This window comes from Meriones unguiculatus, chromosome 1 (assembly GCF_030254825.1).
Source record: "Meriones unguiculatus strain TT.TT164.6M chromosome 1, Bangor_MerUng_6.1, whole genome shotgun sequence".
In the NCBI taxonomy this organism is placed as follows: Eukaryota; Metazoa; Chordata; class Mammalia; order Rodentia; family Muridae; genus Meriones; species Meriones unguiculatus.
Window position 1 is genome coordinate 186,211,003 of NC_083349.1, and position 18,418 is coordinate 186,229,420.

The 18,418-nt window shown below is 45.0% G+C and overlaps 1 protein-coding gene across 1 annotated transcript in view; it reads right to left on the minus strand.

Annotated features, from left to right (window-relative positions):
- The window catches only part of Dixdc1 (DIX domain containing 1), a 71,614-nt gene that overhangs the window by 50,837 nt on the left and 2,359 nt on the right, over window positions 1-18,418 (minus strand).

Genomic DNA, 18,418 nt, shown 5'->3' on the forward strand with positions numbered 1-18,418 from the left:
AAGGAGAGAAAGGTTTTAAGATATCATGATCAGGCCCAGAGCATGCTCCAAAATCCCTAGCTTTAGGTTAACACTCAGGGATAAGCTGACCTCTGACTTATTCAATACTGCAGACTCAGATAGAGGCCAGTGTCCCTAGGGCGTCACTCCCACCTCCATGCTCTGTTGATCAAGGCTGAATTCAGGGCCCCAGGCAGTACTCGGGTACAATCACTGCTGCCTGCAGCCCACCATGCTTTGCAGCCACAGGTCCTCACGTACTTTACGCACAAAGGACGGTGGCACTCCTATTAATTGATCTTGTAAGACCCAGATACAAACCCAAACACAGCACTACCTCCCACAGCTACTTTCCTCAGAACGACATAGGTTCGGTCATCTTAACAGGCAAGATTAACCCTCCTGAGCCCATAATCCTGGGATTGCTACAGAGCTAGTTTTAATCTGTGTTTTATATGGTCAAAGAGGATCTGATTGCATAAGACTGATACAGAGAAGGAAAAGGAAACTATAAAGTGGACCGTGGCTCTGAGGACAGAGGGACATTTTCCTTTACTGGGGCACTGTACTGCTGGAAAGCAACGACGCTTCTAGACTGGGACACGTGCGGACCCCATCCCAAGCCTTACACAACCCCACCCGTTCCATTTTCCACTAAACACAACTTGTACTCTGAGAGTTAGGCTTTGAAATCTCAAGCAAACACAAACAACATCACAGTGCGGGTGGCAGATGCTTCACTTCTGTTATAGCCCAAGATCCCCAACCTAAAAATTAAGCTCAAGGGCCAATTATATTAAACTATAATTTGGTCAAAGTACAATTGAGTTCCAAGTCTCAAGCACTTCCTTGGTGAAAGGATGCTGCTTGGAGATTATTACTGGCTGCTTTCCTGGGCTCCAATTAAATCATTAGTTTCTCTGCTGATTTTTAGAAATCATCACCCGGAGACAGTGCTAAGACGATGATCCAGCAGCTGCTTACACTGTAGAACCCACAGTGGCCAGCAGGGGTCGGTAGGAGGAATCTAACATTTATTGAGAGCCTGCCACCATTTCTGTGTTGTGTTTTGTTTCTGTAATACCAGAGATTGAACCTAAGGCCTGGTGTGTGCTGGCCAAGTGATCTAGCCTTGAGCAGTATCTACTGCCCTGTTTCTGGTATTCTAATTTAATTACTAATTCTGGTGTTCTGACACAAAAATGGATGCTTACCAAAGGGTTGTTTTTACATTTTATTTACTTTTTGTGTGTGTTTGCACGTGTGCTGTGTGCATTACGAGGTGTGGGTGTGGAGGCCAGAAGATAGCTAGTGAAAGTCGGTTCTCTCCTTCCACCGTGAAGGTCTTGGAGACTGAACTTAGGATGTTAGACTTAGCAGCCAGCATCTTTGCCCACTGAACCATCTTGCCAATCCTTGTCATCATTATTGTTACCCATATCATCATCTAATTTGATTTTCCCTCCCAAAAAAAAGTGTGTGTGTGTGTAAACAAAAAACAAAAATCACTAGAAAGCCAGTATTATTTCCATTTTATGGATAAAATTTGAAGAACTGACAGAACTTCCCCAATGTGCCCTGGACACAGCATGTCCAGTTCTAAAATCCAGTTGACACTGCCCATGCTTGCACAAAGGCCCCTCATTATGCACTCACTGCAGAACAATCTAAGTCCGAAACCCAACCCCAGAAAGCAGCTGAGACATAATGCTCCAAACCACTGCCTGAGCAGTCAGGAGAAGGGTACTTCCGGGGTGACTGCTCTGGTTTAAGGGAAACAGGTGTAGAGCAGACAGGGCATTAAGAGTAACACAGAGGTGGCAAAACTCCCAACAGGGAGAGGTGATGCATACCCACAATCCCAGCTTTTAGAAGATGGAGCCATCTTGAGGTTAGCCTGGGCTACATTAACGCCTGTCTCAGAACAAAAAACACCGAACTCCTAATCATTTTTTTTCTGTATCTTTTTCACGTCTCACAACACAGTCCTGGCTGGAGCAAAACTCATTACGTAGATCAGGGTGGCCTAGAACTTTTAGATATTCCCCTGCTTCTTCCAAGAACTGAAATTATGCCGCTATGCCACCACACCTGGCTCAACTTCCCTGTAGATAATATCAATCACGTTTGGTTCACCCTCCAAATATTCCTACTTTGAGCTCTTCATTGGCCTCCCATTATCCATTTCTTAGCTGCTCTACAGCAGGCCTGTCTGTTCCGCCCTATGAGGTACTTTGGCTGTGCAATGGGAGTAGACCTTGGGGTATCTGGGATGATTTGTGTCATCACCCCCTGTTCCTCCATGTCCCTGTCACACCTCAGTCTGTCCAGATCATACCCATTTTCCCAAGTGCATCATGCTTTCTTGCCACTGCACCTCCATCTTCCAGCCGGTGCTCCTAGAAGTCTCTGCACAAGCACTACTTTTTCAAGTAGTGATGGCCTCCCTGACCCCCTCACATACCTCAGACTCCACAAGGACTCTGTGTGTGTCATTCAGCTGGTTCACCAATAATCTGAATGCAAGCCGTGGGACTATAAAGATCTTTATCTTTCCGCAGTTTGCAGGAAGGGGCTGGGGAAGTGGCTCAGTGGGCCAACTGCTTGTACGAATACAAGTGTAAGAACCTGAGCTTGGATCCTGAGCACTCACATAAAAACTGGGCACAGTGGATGCTGCGCACCTAAAACGCAGCACTGGGTGTGAAGACAAGGCAAACCACAGAAGCTCGCTGGCTGGACCGTCTACCAAAGCTCCAGGTCCAGGAGAGGCTGTGTCAGAAGGCATGAGGAAGCATCCCAATATCAGCCTCTAGCCCACACACACGTACCCCTGCACACACACACACACACACACACACACACACACACACTCCTGCATACACACACCTGTGTGCACACATACACACACCAGCACACACATACATACACCAGCACACACACACACACACCTGCTCACAAATGTCCTTGCTGAAAGAGGCCTGTGCTCTAAGGGAGCGCACAGGATGCTGAGACGGAAGCCAGGAGGTTAAGGACAAAGGAGGCAAAGCATGAACTCAAAAAAGTCACACAGTGTGAAATATCTCTGTGGGGAGCCACAGAGTTCCGAATTATTTTTTCCTCTTAGAGCAACTAGTGCTCCGCCAATATTTGTTTCCTGGGAGATCACATCAGGTTTCTTCAGGCCCACACTAAGATACCAAAGAAAGCCCACTGTGCAGGGACAGGTGAGTCTTCAGTAGGCCAAGGTGATTTCTTCTAAAGTAACCTGGCCTCGCCTGCAAAGAAGCAAACTGCCTCAGATGCTAAGCACTTCTCATGAGCCTTAATCCCTGCTGGGGTCTCCAACAATCGGGGATCACAGCATGAACGCTAACAGTCCACTTCTATTCTGTATCAAAAGCTACGTTACTTCCCTTAAACGCACTTTTCCCTCCTGTTAATCTGCTTGACTTAGATGGTCTAGCTATGATGAAGACTAAAAACTGAGACTCTGATTAAGGTACTTAATCCACTCAAGGCCACCCAGACAGTGAACTGTAAATATGGGGTTTGGATTCAATACCCAAGGCAAAGTTGAAGTTCTCCCCGCACCCAAATGAATGCATCTCTGAGCTGCAATTCTGGTGAGCCTCGAAGGACGCTCTTTAGTCTAAAGTACCCGTCCTCAGGTGACAAATGGGTCCCTTGTTCCTTGCTCATCTATACTAAGTGGCTCTCTCCTGCGCAGTGCGGTTCAGACCAGCCTTAACGGCACTCCTTGGGAATCCACTGGAAAAGCAGACTCTTGGTACCTCCCAGCTCAACCAAATCAGAACTTGCATTTTAACAGAATCCCTTGATGTCTGTAGGCTCATTTGAGCGTGGAAAAAAGCAACTCAGACCATGGGTCCTCTCTCTCTGGATGCTTGGCACAACATCGAAGAGCTGGGATGTCATTCGTTGCCAGAGTCTCTTCAGTTTATGGGGATTATTATCTTTCTGGCCTAAAGGTCTCTGGGACCCTGACACTTCACACTGCTACAACACATTGTGTGTAAAGGACAGGTGGAGTGCACTCACTCGTTTCTCTCCTTTCCTTTCTTCTTCCTTTCTGTCTCTCCTTCCTCCCTTGTCCCACCAGACCACACTGTTGGCTCATACTGGCGGGGTCATCCAAAATCTCTAAGGATAATTTTTTAATTTAATAACTTTTCATTAGGAAACAATCTCTGACTTATGGAAAGGTAAACGTGAGCTCGGGATATGGTTTCATTGGTAGACAATTTGCCTCCCATGCAGAAGGCTCTGGGGTCAATCTCCAGCACTACATAAAATGGGCATGGTGATGACATGCCAAAAATCCCCTTCGGGCAGGGGTATCAGAAGTTTAAGGCCTTTCAGCTACACAGCAAGCTTGAGGCTAGCCTTGACTATACGTATCCCATCTTTAAAAGGAAAAAAAAAAGTAACACTGCAAAGAGCTCATCCGTATCACTGCCCAGGTCACCACCAGAGAACTACAGCATAGTGATCAAAACAGGAAACCACCACTGGCAGAGTATTTTGGTTTTCTGTTTTGTTTTTTGCTTTTGAGACGGGGCTTCTCTGTGTAGCCTTGACTGTAGACCAGGCTGACTTTGAACTCACAGAGATCCACCTGTCTCTGTCTCCTTGAGTGCTGGGATAAAGGGGTTCACCACCACACCCTGCTCCATTGACATAATCTACAGATTTCCTTTGAATTTCTTCTTTTAAAAGCACACACCTGGGTCCCCAGATCAAACTGAAGTCATCAGACTCAGTGGAAGCACTGAGCCATCTCACTGACCTTTAATAGTTTTTCTCATGATGAAAGTCAGTTTATAGTTTTGAGCAAGAACAGTATGCCTTTCTAAGAGCTTGCTTTTTTTTTGAGATGATGAGTCCGAAGTGAACTTGTTATATATCTAACACCTGATCCTCCTGCCTCTACCCCCAAATGCTGAGATGCCAGGCAGGTGCTACAATGCCTGGTTTTCTGTGGTGCTGAAGATCAAACCCTAGGCTTCATGCATGCCAGACAAGCACTCTGACCCATCAAATATCTCCGGCGGAGAACGTATGGCAGAGTCCCTGGCATTGTGGCTAGACTCTTCACACCCTGACAGACCTAGAAGCAGAGAGAAATTAATTTGGGTGATGCAGGATTCCTTCCTTCCTTCCTTCCTTCCTTCCTTCCTTCCTTCCTTCCTCCTTCCCTCCCTCTCTCCCTCCCTCCCTTTCTTTTTCCTAGACAGGGTTTCTCTGTGTATCCCTGGATGCCCTGGAACTCTTTCTATAGACCAGGCTGGCCTCAAACTCTGAGATCCTCCTGTCTCTGTCTCCCGAGTCCTGGGGTCAAGCGTGAGAACCACCATGCTGGCTAGACCTAGGCATTCTTTACACATTAAGAACATCAGTTCCACCAACAGCACAGGCTCCAAGATCAACAATCAATAAATGGGACCTCGTGAAACTGAAAAAGCTTCTGTAAAGCAAAGGACAATGTCGCCAGAACAAAATGACAGCCTAAAGACTGGGAAAGGATCTTCACCAACCCTATATCTCACAGACAGGTAATATGCAGAATATATAAAGAACTTTAGAAGTTAAACACTAACCAAACAATCAATCCAATTAAAAAATGGAGTTCAGAGCTAAAAAGAGAATTCTTAATAGAGGAATATCGAATGGCAGAGAAACACTTAAAGAAATAAATGTTCAACGTCCTTAGTCATCAGGGAAATGCAAATCAAAATGACCCTGAGATTTCACCTTGCACCCATCAGAATGGCTAAGATCAAAAACTCAAGTGACAACACATGCTAGAGAGAATGTGGAGAAAGGGGAACCCTCCTCCATTGCTGGTGGGAATATAAATTTGTACAACCACTTTTGGAATTTTCTGCTTTCTCAGAAAATTAGGAATGGTGCTACTTCAAGATCCAGCTATACTACTCCTAGGCATATATCCAAAATTTGCTCAACTATACAACAAGGACATTTGCTCAACCATGTTCATGGCAGCTCTATTCGTAATAGCCAGAATCTAGAAACAACCTAGATGTCCCTCAATGGAGGAATGGATACAGAAATTGTGGTACACAATGGAATACTACTCAGCTATTAAAAACAAGGAAATCATGAAATTTGCAGGCAAATGGTGGGAATTAGAAAAGATCATCTTGAGTGAGGTATCCCAAAAGCAGAAAGACACACATAGTATATACTCACTCAGAAGTGGTTATTAGACATATAATATAGGATAAACATACTAAAATCTATAGTCCTAAAGAAGCTAAACAACAAGGAAGACCATAGGGAAGATGCTCAATGCTCATTCAGAAGGGCAAATGTGATAGACATTAGAAGTAGGAGAAGACAGGAAACAGGGCAGGAGCCTACTACAGATGGCCTCTGAAAGACTCTACTGATCGAGGTTTCAAAGCAGAGGCTGAGACTCATAGCCAAACTTTGGGCAGAATCATGGAATTTTATGAAAGAAGGGGAGATAGAAAGACCTGGAAGGGACAGAAGCTCCAAAAGGCGACCAACAGAGCCATAAAAACTGAGCCCTGGTGTCCCTGCAGAGACTGATACCCCAACAAAGGACAATGCATGGAGAGGACCTAAAACCCATGCTCAGATGTAGCCTTTAGACTCAGTCTCCAAGTCGGATCCCCAAGTAAGGGGAGCAGGGGATGTCACTGGCATGAACCCAGTGGCAGGCTCTCTGATCACCTCTCCCTGGGGGGATTGCAGCTTTGCCAGGCCACGGAGGAAGACAATGCAGCCAGTCCTGAAGAGACCTGATAGGCTGGAGTCAGAGGGAAGTGGAGGACATTCCCTATCAGTGGACTAGGGGAGAGGCATAGGAGAAAAGGAAGGGAGGGTGGGATTGGGAAGAGATGAGAGAGGGAGCTAGAGCTGGGATACAAAATGAATAAATTGTTAATAAATAATTAATACAAAATTTTAAAAATAATGTCAGTTCCTTGTTTGAGCATGACACAGATACATTCCAGCTCCTGAGTTATCACTTTATTTATGCTGGAGTGTTATGAGGTTTTTGTTTTTAATTTCTGTTAAGCTTCTAAATTTTGAAGCATAGTTAGAAAGCCTGATTAAAAGGTTAAAAAAATTCATGGCGGCAGGGGGCGGGGAATACAAAGTGAACAGAATGTAATTAATAAAAAATTATTTTAAAAAAGAGGTTAAAAAAATCTACCCATTGTCTCTAGACTTGTATGCTTTCAGTTTTACTTTCAGATCTTATGTTCAGCTGAAGTTTATTCTTACACATGATATAAAATTCAGCTCTAATTTATCCTTTCCCAAATGGTTAACCACTTGCTTCAGCACCCATTTATACAAACAGTCCTTCCCTACTCCAGTGATTTGAGATGACACTTTATCACATTCTAAACTTCCCCAAGTTCTTAGGCCTATTTCTGGGCTTTCTATTCTTCACTTGGCTACCCATGCAACTTGGTGCTGACCAAGTTGTGCAGCTCGGAGAGTCCATTTACTAAGGCAAAGATTCACTCTGTGGCCCAGAGCTGTCTCAAATGCCTGATCCTCCTGTGACAGCCTCTCAAGCACGTGGGGGAAGGAAGTTCTCCAGTTCACTGGCTAGCCAATGGCGACATGACCAGTTTAGACCATGATCCTCACAAGGGTGGTGACAGTTGAGCCCTGGGCCTCACACATGCCAGGCAAGCACTCTACCAACTGAACTATATTCCCGTCCATCCCCATGCAATACATGCTAATATCTTCTCGGGCCAATGTGCTTTCCTTAAAATTTGTCTTTCTGTTTTCTTAGCTATTCTTGTCTATTTATTCCTCCATAAGAACTTCTGTTTCCAATTGTCTAATTTCCTAAACATGGCCACTGGGTTTTATGCTTTAAAACACATTTATACAGAAGCCTACAAACTCCTTTGTAATTTTTTTCCTGTTTCAATGGCTATTTTTTCCATGTTCATTTCTGATTTTATATATTTTTTGCTTTCTCCCTTTTTCTTCTTGATCGTGCTAGCTAATGGCAATGATTATATTTAATAAGGAGCATCTATCATCAAAAAAGGCAATGCGGAGACCAAGTGGTTTAAGATGGGAGCCTAACTGGAGACACTACCAGGTAACAGAGGACACACTCCAGAAACAAATCCAAGGTATGACACGATGCAGCACTAAAAGAAAAGGAAGGGCCCAGAAAGCAATGCCTGAGGACTGGCTGCCGGGCTGTGCTGTGAGGGACAAAGGTGACATGGAGAACAGCAGTGAGCAAAGCAGACAGTTAAGTTTTGGGTACAGTTTGAACCATCCATAGAATGCCAGGGTGGGGATGTTTTTAGGCAGCTGACAAACAAAACACGGATTCATACCACAAGACATGAGGGTTGCATTAAAGACACACATTAGAAGTATCAAAATCATAACTGTGCACATGACTACCTTCCACTGAGCCCTTGCTACATGCCAGGTACTGTGCTAAGTACTTGACCACACACCTCCAGGTACTGGCTACCACACACACACACACACACACACACACACACACACACGCACTTATCCCACAAGGAACTATCATTCCTATATGATGGATGTGAACACCAAGATCATGAGTAACAGCAGAGCTACAGTCAAAGGGCTGGTCGGGGGAAGAATAAAGATTTGAATTCAGTGTTTATAACAAATCCTGTGTCCAAAAAATTTCAAAAAGCGAGACAAACTATAATAAGTTGCTTGCTATAAGAGGAGTGGGAAGTGAGGGCACCTAAGAGAAAATAGAGAGCTCCAGTGCACCAACTGCCTATTCCCGTCCCACTGAGACAGAGGCTGCATACATCCTCTCCTTCAGCCAGCAGACAGGTGTTTTGTCAACTTAGTATCTGGGAGGAGACCCTCAACTGAGGAAAAATTTCTCCATCCAATTGCCTATAGGCAAATCTGCACAGCATTTTCTTGATTAATGATTGATGTGGGAGGACCCGTGCCACTGTTGGTGATGCCACCTATAAAGGTGGCCCTGGGTGGTAGGAGAAAGCAGGCTGAGCAAGCCATGAGCAGCGTGCTAGTAAGCAGTGTTCCTCCATGGCCTCTGCTTCAGCTCCTGCCTGACCTTCCTTGATGATTTCCTCTGATGTGGAAGTATAAGCCAAATAAACCCTTTCCTCCCCAACACTGCTTTTAGTCATGGTATTTTACAACAGCAATAGAGAGCAAACAAAGACAAGACCCAACCATTAAAATCATTATTATTCATGCCATTTTATATGGGAAAACATGCTCAAGATCACACTACTCCTGGGCAGTAAAACCAGAGTTTAAACCCACTCCATCTTACTCCAGAGAAGGTGTTATTTCTACTATAACAAAAGAAACCTGGGACTTATCAACAAGTGGTCCAGTGAGTTCAGCAAGTGCCTTTATCTGTTAAACTGAATTCAATCCCGAGAGCCCATGTAAAGGTGGAAAGAAAGAACTGACTCTACAAAGTTGTCCCTATAGCCATGTGTTATGGTATGCACACGCATACACACCAAACCATCAACATCAGAATGACATTAAAGAGCGGGGACAAGTGTCAGGCTAGAGAAATGTCTCAGCTTACCATACAAGCATAAAGAAAGGAGTTCAGAACCCTGAACCACCTAAAAGCTATGTCAGCATGATGGCCAGTGCAAGAGATGAAAACGGGGATTCCCAAGGGTAAACTGGCTAGACAGGGTAGCCAAAAAAGGAAAGATCAAGGGTCTACCTCAATACAGGAGGAGGAGTGCAATCAAGGGCGATCCTTGACATCAAACTCTAGCTTCCATACATACACTGGCATCCACACATGCATCCACACACATACAAATATGCATGCATGCCACATACACATTTTAAAGGGAGAAATGGTGAGATGAGCAACAACAACAACAACAAAAAATGTCAGGAGATTTAGGAAAAATCAGGACAATATGTGGGAGAGAATTTAGAGGAGAAGTTTAGGACAGAAGCAGCCTGAGGGACGGGAAGGCCATTTGAGGTAGTGACAGACCATGCTGGTGACCATTTGGGAAACAGGTTCTAGAGCAGAGCAAGGCTGAAGTCAGATGGCAGTGAACTGGCAGGATTCCAGGAAGTGGAAAAATAAAAGCAAGATGGAAGGAAGAGAGGATCCCAGCTGGAGAGAAAAATGGGATAGAGAATGAGTGGCTTTTAGGATGAGATTTTTTACAGGCTAGGGAAAGGGGTCGGGGAGGGAAGTGATCAAAAGAAGAGGATTCTTGATGCAGCAGAACAGGAAGGAAAGGAAAGGACTGCTTCCTCCAATCCAGACTGAGGAACTGGAGGAATCAAAGTGGGAAGAAGAAAATCAACAGTTTGATCTCAGTCTCATTTCCCCCAAGTCATTCATTCCTGGAAGGAGGATCTATGGAGAAAGTGAAGGGACTGAGATTTGGAGCACTGAAGTCACTAGCACCAAGAGCTGGGCAGGGGCTGGAGAGCATGATCTACCAATGAGTCACCATGCAAGGTGAAATGATCTGCTCTAGAACCAGATCAGTAGACCTGGACCGTCCATGGGGGGAACCAAGCTCAGGCTCATGGAGAGATGGAGGTAATCAGGGAATGCCAGGATCACTAGGGCAAAAGGGGAGGGGTTGAAGTCACTGGCCATGGAGTCACAGCCAGGAAGAAAAGATGTGGATGAAAAACACTGGCGAGAAGAGAGGTTGGCAGAACGAAAAGGTTAAGTTTAATGAAATTAATAGTGAAAACTGGGTTTGGGTTCAAGACATCACATATAGAGGCAGTGTGAGAGTACACATATGTAATCACAGCACTCAGTAGGCTGAGGCAGGAGGATTGCTGTGGGTTTAAGACTAGTGTGGGCTACACAGGCTTGAGGCCTATAAACCTGAGGCCAGCCTGGGTGACAGAGTTGAGAACCTCTCTTTCTAAAAAAGGAAAAGGTTTAGTTTTGTTTGTTTTTGTTTGGGGGATTGCTGTTCTTGTCTTTTCTCTTTTTTAGGTGTGGGTAGCATGGTGAAAAGTTGCAGACGTGGTCTTGATGAAGTGGCACGGAGATGTTAATCCCAGCAGAAGGGCCAGTGCAGGGACTGGGAACCCAGATCGTCATTACGATGGAGCCAGAAGTCCTCCCAAGGAAGGGGTAGACATTAAGATGCTGGGGCTATGTTTGCATTATGCCCATATTCATATTATTTTAAGAAACTGATAAGCAAGTCTTAAGTTAAATCAGTGATTTTTTTTTTTAATTGACAGCTGGCATTTGGGAAGTCCATCACAAATCATGCTGCTGTAAATCAGCCAAATGGAATCTAAGCAGAATTCAGAGCTTCACAGCTTCATGGGGCAACTCTGTTTTTGGTGGTAGTGGTTTGGTTTGGTTTTTTGTTGTTTTTCTTTTCGGTGTTATTGATGTTTTTAGAGACAGGGTTTCTCTGGGTAGCCCTGGATTACAGGTGTGCACCACCACGCCAGCAGAAGGGTTTGATTGCTCTTTTCCAGGTCTCAGCTCCACCCTTTCCAACTAACATGGAAGGTTGGGTCCAACCTCTAAACTGGGAGTCTCGCCTCCCTGTGGCCTGGAGATACCTGCACTTCTCACTTAAAGGGCAGGAAAGACCCTGCTCCTTACTACCAAGCACCCACTGCTGGCTCTGAAAAACCCACTTAAAGGACAAAGACCTACTTGTAAGGAGACCCACTTCCTCACCAACACATTTATCTTAGAAGAGGCTGTGGAGTAAGCTCAGCTCTGTTCAGCTCGGCTGCTTGGTTTGAACAACAAGGGGTCAGGGCCTTTCTCCCCACAGTGGATGAAATGCTAGACACATTTTTACATCAATTGTTTTATTTTCTTCTCCCTGTTTTTTTAATTACAATATTCTTTAAATTGTAACATATATAAAGCTAGATGTTTGTTTTGCATTGTTGGGTGTTAAACCCCAGGTCTCCACATACTCAAAGAGAACTCCACCCTATGCCTTCAGCTCCCCAGAGCCAGGTGGTTTTAAAAATATTTGTATCATCTTTATCTGCTTATTTGTGTCTGAGTGCGTGTAGGGAGGTTAGGGTGCGTAAACATACCATAACATGCATGTGGAGGCCAGAGGACAACTTGGGGGAGTCAGTTCTTCTACCATGTGGCTTCTAGGGATCAAACTTGGGTCATTAGGCTGGGTGGAAGGCCACCTCCCAGGCCCAGATTTTCTGTTTAGTTAAGCATAGGTTTTTGGTTTTGGTTTTGGTTTTGAATGCATTTGGGTGTTTGCCTGCAAGTTTATCGGCGCACCACATGAGTGTCTGGTGCCTGCAGAAGCCAGAGGTATTAGATCCCCTGGAACTGGAGTTACAGATGGTTGTGAGCCACCATGTGGGTGCTGGGAATCAAACCTGAGCTCTGGAAGAGCAGCCAGTGCTCTTAACATTTGAGCCATCTCTCCAGCCCCAGACTGTTTGGTTTTTTTGTTTTTTTAAGTAGGTCTTCTCTGGTTAGGACCGAGTGAGGGATTCAGAACCTAGATTACTTACTCTCTTTTTTCTTTCTAAACCTCCTCTCCAATTAACCTACCTCCTCTTTGCCCCTGGCTTCTACAAGAACTAAAAAGAAAAGATTCAGTGTGTGTGTGTGTGTGTGTGTGTGTGTGTGTGTGTGTGTGTGTGTGTGTGTGTGTGTGTAGGAGAGGGTAGGAGAGACAGGGAGACAGGAAGACACAGAGAGGGACATATTGACAGAAACAGAGACAAACAGGGAGGGACAGAGAGAGGAAGTGCCTGCAGAGTCCAAAAGAGGGTTTCAGATCTCCTGGAGCTGGGGTATGCTGGCACACACTTGTAATCCCAGAGATGCTAAGATGAAATGGAGACAGGCACATCCCTAGAAGTTTGTTGCCCGCAAGTTTAGGCTAATTGGCAAAGTTCCAGGCCAATTAGGAGCTTATTTTAAACAAATGGTAGAAGGCACCCGAGGAACGACACCTGAGTTTGTCCAGTGACCTGCACACATATATGTGCACATAGGCAGGCACACGTGCACTCGTACCCACACAAACCACACAGCCTAGGTGCTGTGGTAAGCCTGCCCATTTACTGGTAAGAAGCCATCAGAGGTAGAAAGAATAAAGACACCATGGAAGAGTAGGCAGAGAGCTGGAGAGCTTGCTTTCCACTAAGTCTGAAATGCTGCAGTGGCCCTGCCCTTTCTGTGGCTTAAATTCAGATTTTCCTAGGATTCTCTGAGTCAGTGAACCCCACTTCCTATTTCTTCTTGTTCAAATTGGGTTTTGGCACCTGCAGCCAGATTTTAAACAAGAGAGAGGAGGAGGAGGGGGGGGGAGGAGGGGAGGAGGGGGAGGAGGAGGAGGAGGAAGAGGAGGAGGAGGAGGAGGAGGAGGAGGAGGAGGAGGAGGAGGAGGAGGAGGAGGAGGAGGAGGAGGAGGAGGAGGAGGAGGAGGAGGAGGAGGAGGAGGAGGCAGCGGCAAGGCAAGGCAAGCAGTTGGTGTTTTTGCATCCACAACAGGCCAGAACCTGACTTTTTCTTGAGTTTCACTTTTAACTTGTTCTGGGGACGCTATAAAGATGCCAGTGTCCAGGGCTGGAGACATGGCTCCAGCTTAACATTTGCTGCTCTTACAGAGGACCCTGGTTTGGTTTCTAGCACCTATGTGTCAGCTCATAACCAGCTGTAACTCTAGTTCCGAGAGATCTGATGGCCGCTTCTGGTCTCCACAGGCACCAGGCACTTATGTGATGCATATATATATATGCATATATGTATATATGGCTTATGTTACATATGCAGACAATATATATATATATATATACACACACACACACATAAAATAAATACATAGCTTTTAAAAATATGTCAGTGTGGTGGATAATTCTAGGGAGACATAGTTTTGAAGATAGCTCTGAGGCAAGCCTCAGAGGAAGGAGAAATAGACCACTGCTGGTCTCTGCTATCTGAGCAGGATTTAAATCTGGAAAGCCCCATCAGTCCCCATCTCCATCAGCTTTTTCCAAGACACTCCCATGTCCCTTATCATCCAAATTCAAACTCAGTGTAGACAGACATTCCTCATCTGGGCAGGGGCCCTTGACCTTGAAAGCCATCTTGCTGCCAAATGTAACTTTTCCTTCTGTTTTTCTTTAGTATCTGCCCCTCCTTCCAAACAACGTCATAAAGTCAGCATCCACTCTCTGCCCCTCAGGGGCTCAAGATCAAAGACTCTTTGTTGAGAGGATTTGTTTGGTTAGAGCTATAAAAGCGGAGTAATTTTCACCAGGGAGCTCCATAGGACCCACTGTTCCTAGTGTAGAAACATCTCAGCAGTTTGGCTCTGTGGCTCCCTGCTGGCCACGGGGAGAACAGCAAACTTTTCTGCCATGCTAGACACAGTGCAGAAGGAAGCTGAAGGGCCCAGAAAGGAAATTAGTTTTCCAGCGAGAACAGACACCTGTTTAGAACTGAAACCCACCAGAGCAGAAAATGGAAAGACAAGTGTAGGGAGGTCCCCAGACATGAAAGCCCAGGTTAAAGTTGTGACAGGGATTAATTCTGTCACTAGGAAAAAAACCCCACAATATTGTATTTCTTTTCTACTAATTCTATTTATATATTTATTTTTGACACAGGGTTTCTCTGTGTAGCCTTGGCTGTCCTAAAACTCACTCTGTAGACCAGGCTGGCCTTGAACTCAGAGATCCTGAGTACTGGGATTAAAAGCATACACCAGCACTGCTCAGCTCTTCTCTATTAATTCTTCTGGTTCTTTCCTGAGCCAGTGTTCTTTGTTCATTGTACTTGGTGTCCAGTTGGGTCAAAATAAAAGTATCACTAAATGTTCTTCTTCCTCACATGGACAAGGCCGTTCATATCAATGTTCAGTTTTATGACCAAGGGATCATATAGAAAAAGAAGAGGAACTAAAGTGTTTCAGAATGCCATTTCATAAACTTCTCTTAAATTTTCCATTAGTTATAAGCTCCATAAACAGTATCTGTTCCTTTATGAATGCACACTACAAGGAAAGCACTCAATAAAAGAGTGAATCAGTGCATCTACAGTCAATCAATCTATAATCTAAGGTGTCTCTTAATTTAGAAACGGAACCTTTGGCCCACCTTGGAGCTTCTGATACTGGACTCATCCCTTATCAAATGTGGCCGATGAAGGTTAAGTGTAGGACCCCTTTAATGGGGATTAGCTTGGAAGCTAATATGGAAATGCATTCAGAAAAGCCTGAGTTTGAGCCTTCAGTCTCCCTAGCCCAGACAAGGCTCGGCTCCACAGGTGAAGTATTATTAGCACTCAAACTCTTTGAACTGCCTGGGGGAGTGGCGCCTGGCAAACTGTGCCCTATCAAGGCTACACATGTGGGTCTGCCCATCACTGGGCACCAGGAACACAAGGCTGCCTGATAGCTTTCAGCCAGGGAGCATCTGTTGAGCTGGCATTGGTGCCAGTGGGAACAAAGCCAGTCAGCCTGGGTGGGGAGTGAGGAAGTCAGGATGGATAGAGAAAACTCAGGCTCAGAGGTGGGGTGCTTCGTTACATTAAATACCTAACGGGCCTTCAATTTCTACAGCAAAGCACTGAGAGGTTGATTCACTGTGGAAATGTCTGGAGCCTCTTTTTGGCCCAGTGCTGTCATGCTACTCCATGGAAAGCATGAGGAACTAAAGATGATGTTTCCAGCAGCTGCTCTGCCTGTCAGTTCTCTGTATCTGCTTCATAGGATGAGGCCAGACAAAGGCTCACTCTCTTGTTTCTCAGGGACTACCAAGTAGATGAATTCCCTACCCCTATCCTTCCTTTCAAAAAACAAAAACATTTACTTATTTATTTATTTAGAGGGAAGCTGGGGTTCCCAGTTTGTTTGTTTGTTTGTTTAGAGGTGGGTGTACACCTGCCATGGTGTATGTATGGAGATCAGAGGCCAACTTGCAGGATTCAGTCCTCCCCTTCCACCATGTAGGCTCTACACATTGAACTCAAGTCATCAGGCTTGGTGGCAAACGCTTTTCTCTACTGACTGAGCCGCCTCACACCCTTGCCACACTCCCTGCCCCCGTTTTTTCCAGACAAGGACTCGTTATATTGCCTATAGTGGTCTAGATATAACAACATGTGGCTCAGTCAACCCTCCTGCCTCAACCCGCTGTGGAGCTGGGATTCCAGTAATGTTCACTCCCCTCAGTTACACTTATGAACCTTAAGGCCGGTTTTCAACGTGTTCCTTTCCTACTTGGAGACAAATCTGCCAGTTCACACAGCCAGACAGCTGGCTTCCTCCTGACCAACTCTGGTGAAAATCAGTAGTCCCTTAGCTTTCGGCCTCTCAGCCATTCATGTCACAACTAGGCAGAAGTTCACTCTTTCCCACAAGCACGATATCTACATTACCACAAAGTTCCCAAGTATGATGCTTTTTTATCTTCATTGGCCTGTGAGCTCCATTAGGGAACAGACTCTGCTATTTGGCTTCTATTTCCAGAGCCTGGCACAGTGCCTGGCAAACACAGTAATTCAGTGAGCATCTGGTGAGTGACGGCCTGCACGGGTCTACCAGGCGAACAGTGGGAGGACAATCTGGCCTCAGTGAACACAAAGGTGGATAAATATTTGCTCCTCTTCATGCTTTTATTAATTAGAAGCTCTCTATACAATCTCCCATAAACATTACTGTTTTGTGATGTTTATGACATCAAGCATCCTATGGGACTTTTCCAGCAGCATCTGTTTCTCCCTATAACATTTCAATAGCTGAATACATTCCCCTCGTCCGATGAATAAATAAAGAAATGCTTGTTGGTCAAACGACATTATAATTGTATGTCTATTAAAATCTTCTAACTCAAACACCAATGTTTTTTTTTAAAAAAAAGAAGTTCAGGCCCCAGGAAAAACACTGGCAGAAATTCACATTGCCAAAGACAATGTTAATGTAACAACCCATACCAAGTAGCTTGAACTAGGTGTTGTGGAATGTGCTTGTAACTCCAACACTGGGGAAATGGAGATAGGATGATTCAAGGTCATCCTTACCTACAGGTGGAGTGTAGGGCCAGCCTGGGTTTCACAAGACCCTGTGTCAAAAACAGCAGGGCTAGGGAGATGGGTCAGTCAGTGAAGTGCTTGTTATTTAAGCATGAAGACCTGAGTTCAGATGACCACACATACATTAGAAGCCAGGCACCGTAGCGTACAACTGCAATCCTAACACTGGAGAGGCAGAAACCAGTGGATTATCCCAGAGCTCAGTGACCAGACAGGTTAGCGGATTCAGTGAGCTCTATGTTCGGTGAGAGACCCTGTCTCAAAAAAATAAGGCGGAGAACAACTGAAAATGACAGATGACCTCAATTTCAGGACTGTGTGCACACCACACACACACACAGCTTTGAGGCAAATGCAGGATGGTGAAGTGAAGAAGTATAGAAAACCCATCCTACTTGTAGGATGGGTTACCAATGACAGTAGCCAAAAATCTATGGATAACTCACAGTGAAAATTAACCATGTCAATACAAGAGATTGCTTTGCCATCACTGACATGAAACAGTTCTGCGACTCCTTTGCCAGGCATGCTGAGGCCAGGGTTCTAGGTGGGCAATGTGACTGAAGAAGACTCTGTCACACACGCTTATACTTAGTGACATATGGATTGAAAATAGACCAGCAGTAAATAGAAGGGAGCCTTGATTCAAAGGGCAGGGCTTCTCTTTGCTGCTGCTGCTGCTGCTGCTGCTGCTGCTGGCTTTCCCTATAATTACCCAATTAGGGCCATATCCCTGCTTCCTGTGGGAGTCTTCCCTGCTGTGGAGAATGAGGTCGCAGCCCCAACCACACAGATCTATAATAAACCATCTGGGTGATGAAGAATAGCTTCAGATACACTTAGATTATTCCCAAGAGGTGGTTGAATACACGTATGGCACTCTTAGCCTCGGGAGAAAGAATTTCTCAGAGGAATTGTGTATTCTGACACGATCTCTTAAGTGCCCAGTTACAGTCTTATCATATGACTCCAACAAAAGAGGTTGAATGTTACTGGTTCTATTAAGCAATATCGAGCCTGGAATAAATAGATCAAACAAGGCTCCTACCAACCATACCAATTACTCCACTCATCCTGTTATTCAGTAGTATGATTATGTGATAGTATATGAATGTTGGGGGGAATGAAGAAAACATATTATGTATACGAAGAGTTCACGTTAAACTAAGGGGTCATTCAAATTTAAGCTACTAACGTTGATATCTGTATTACTTAGAGGCACAAAATCAAAAGCGCTATCTTCATTTTCAGAGTTCAAATCTCCTAAGGAGAAAAAGTACATGAGCCTGCAGGGAGAGCAGTTTATGGGATGGGTAGACAGCTCCAATTTCA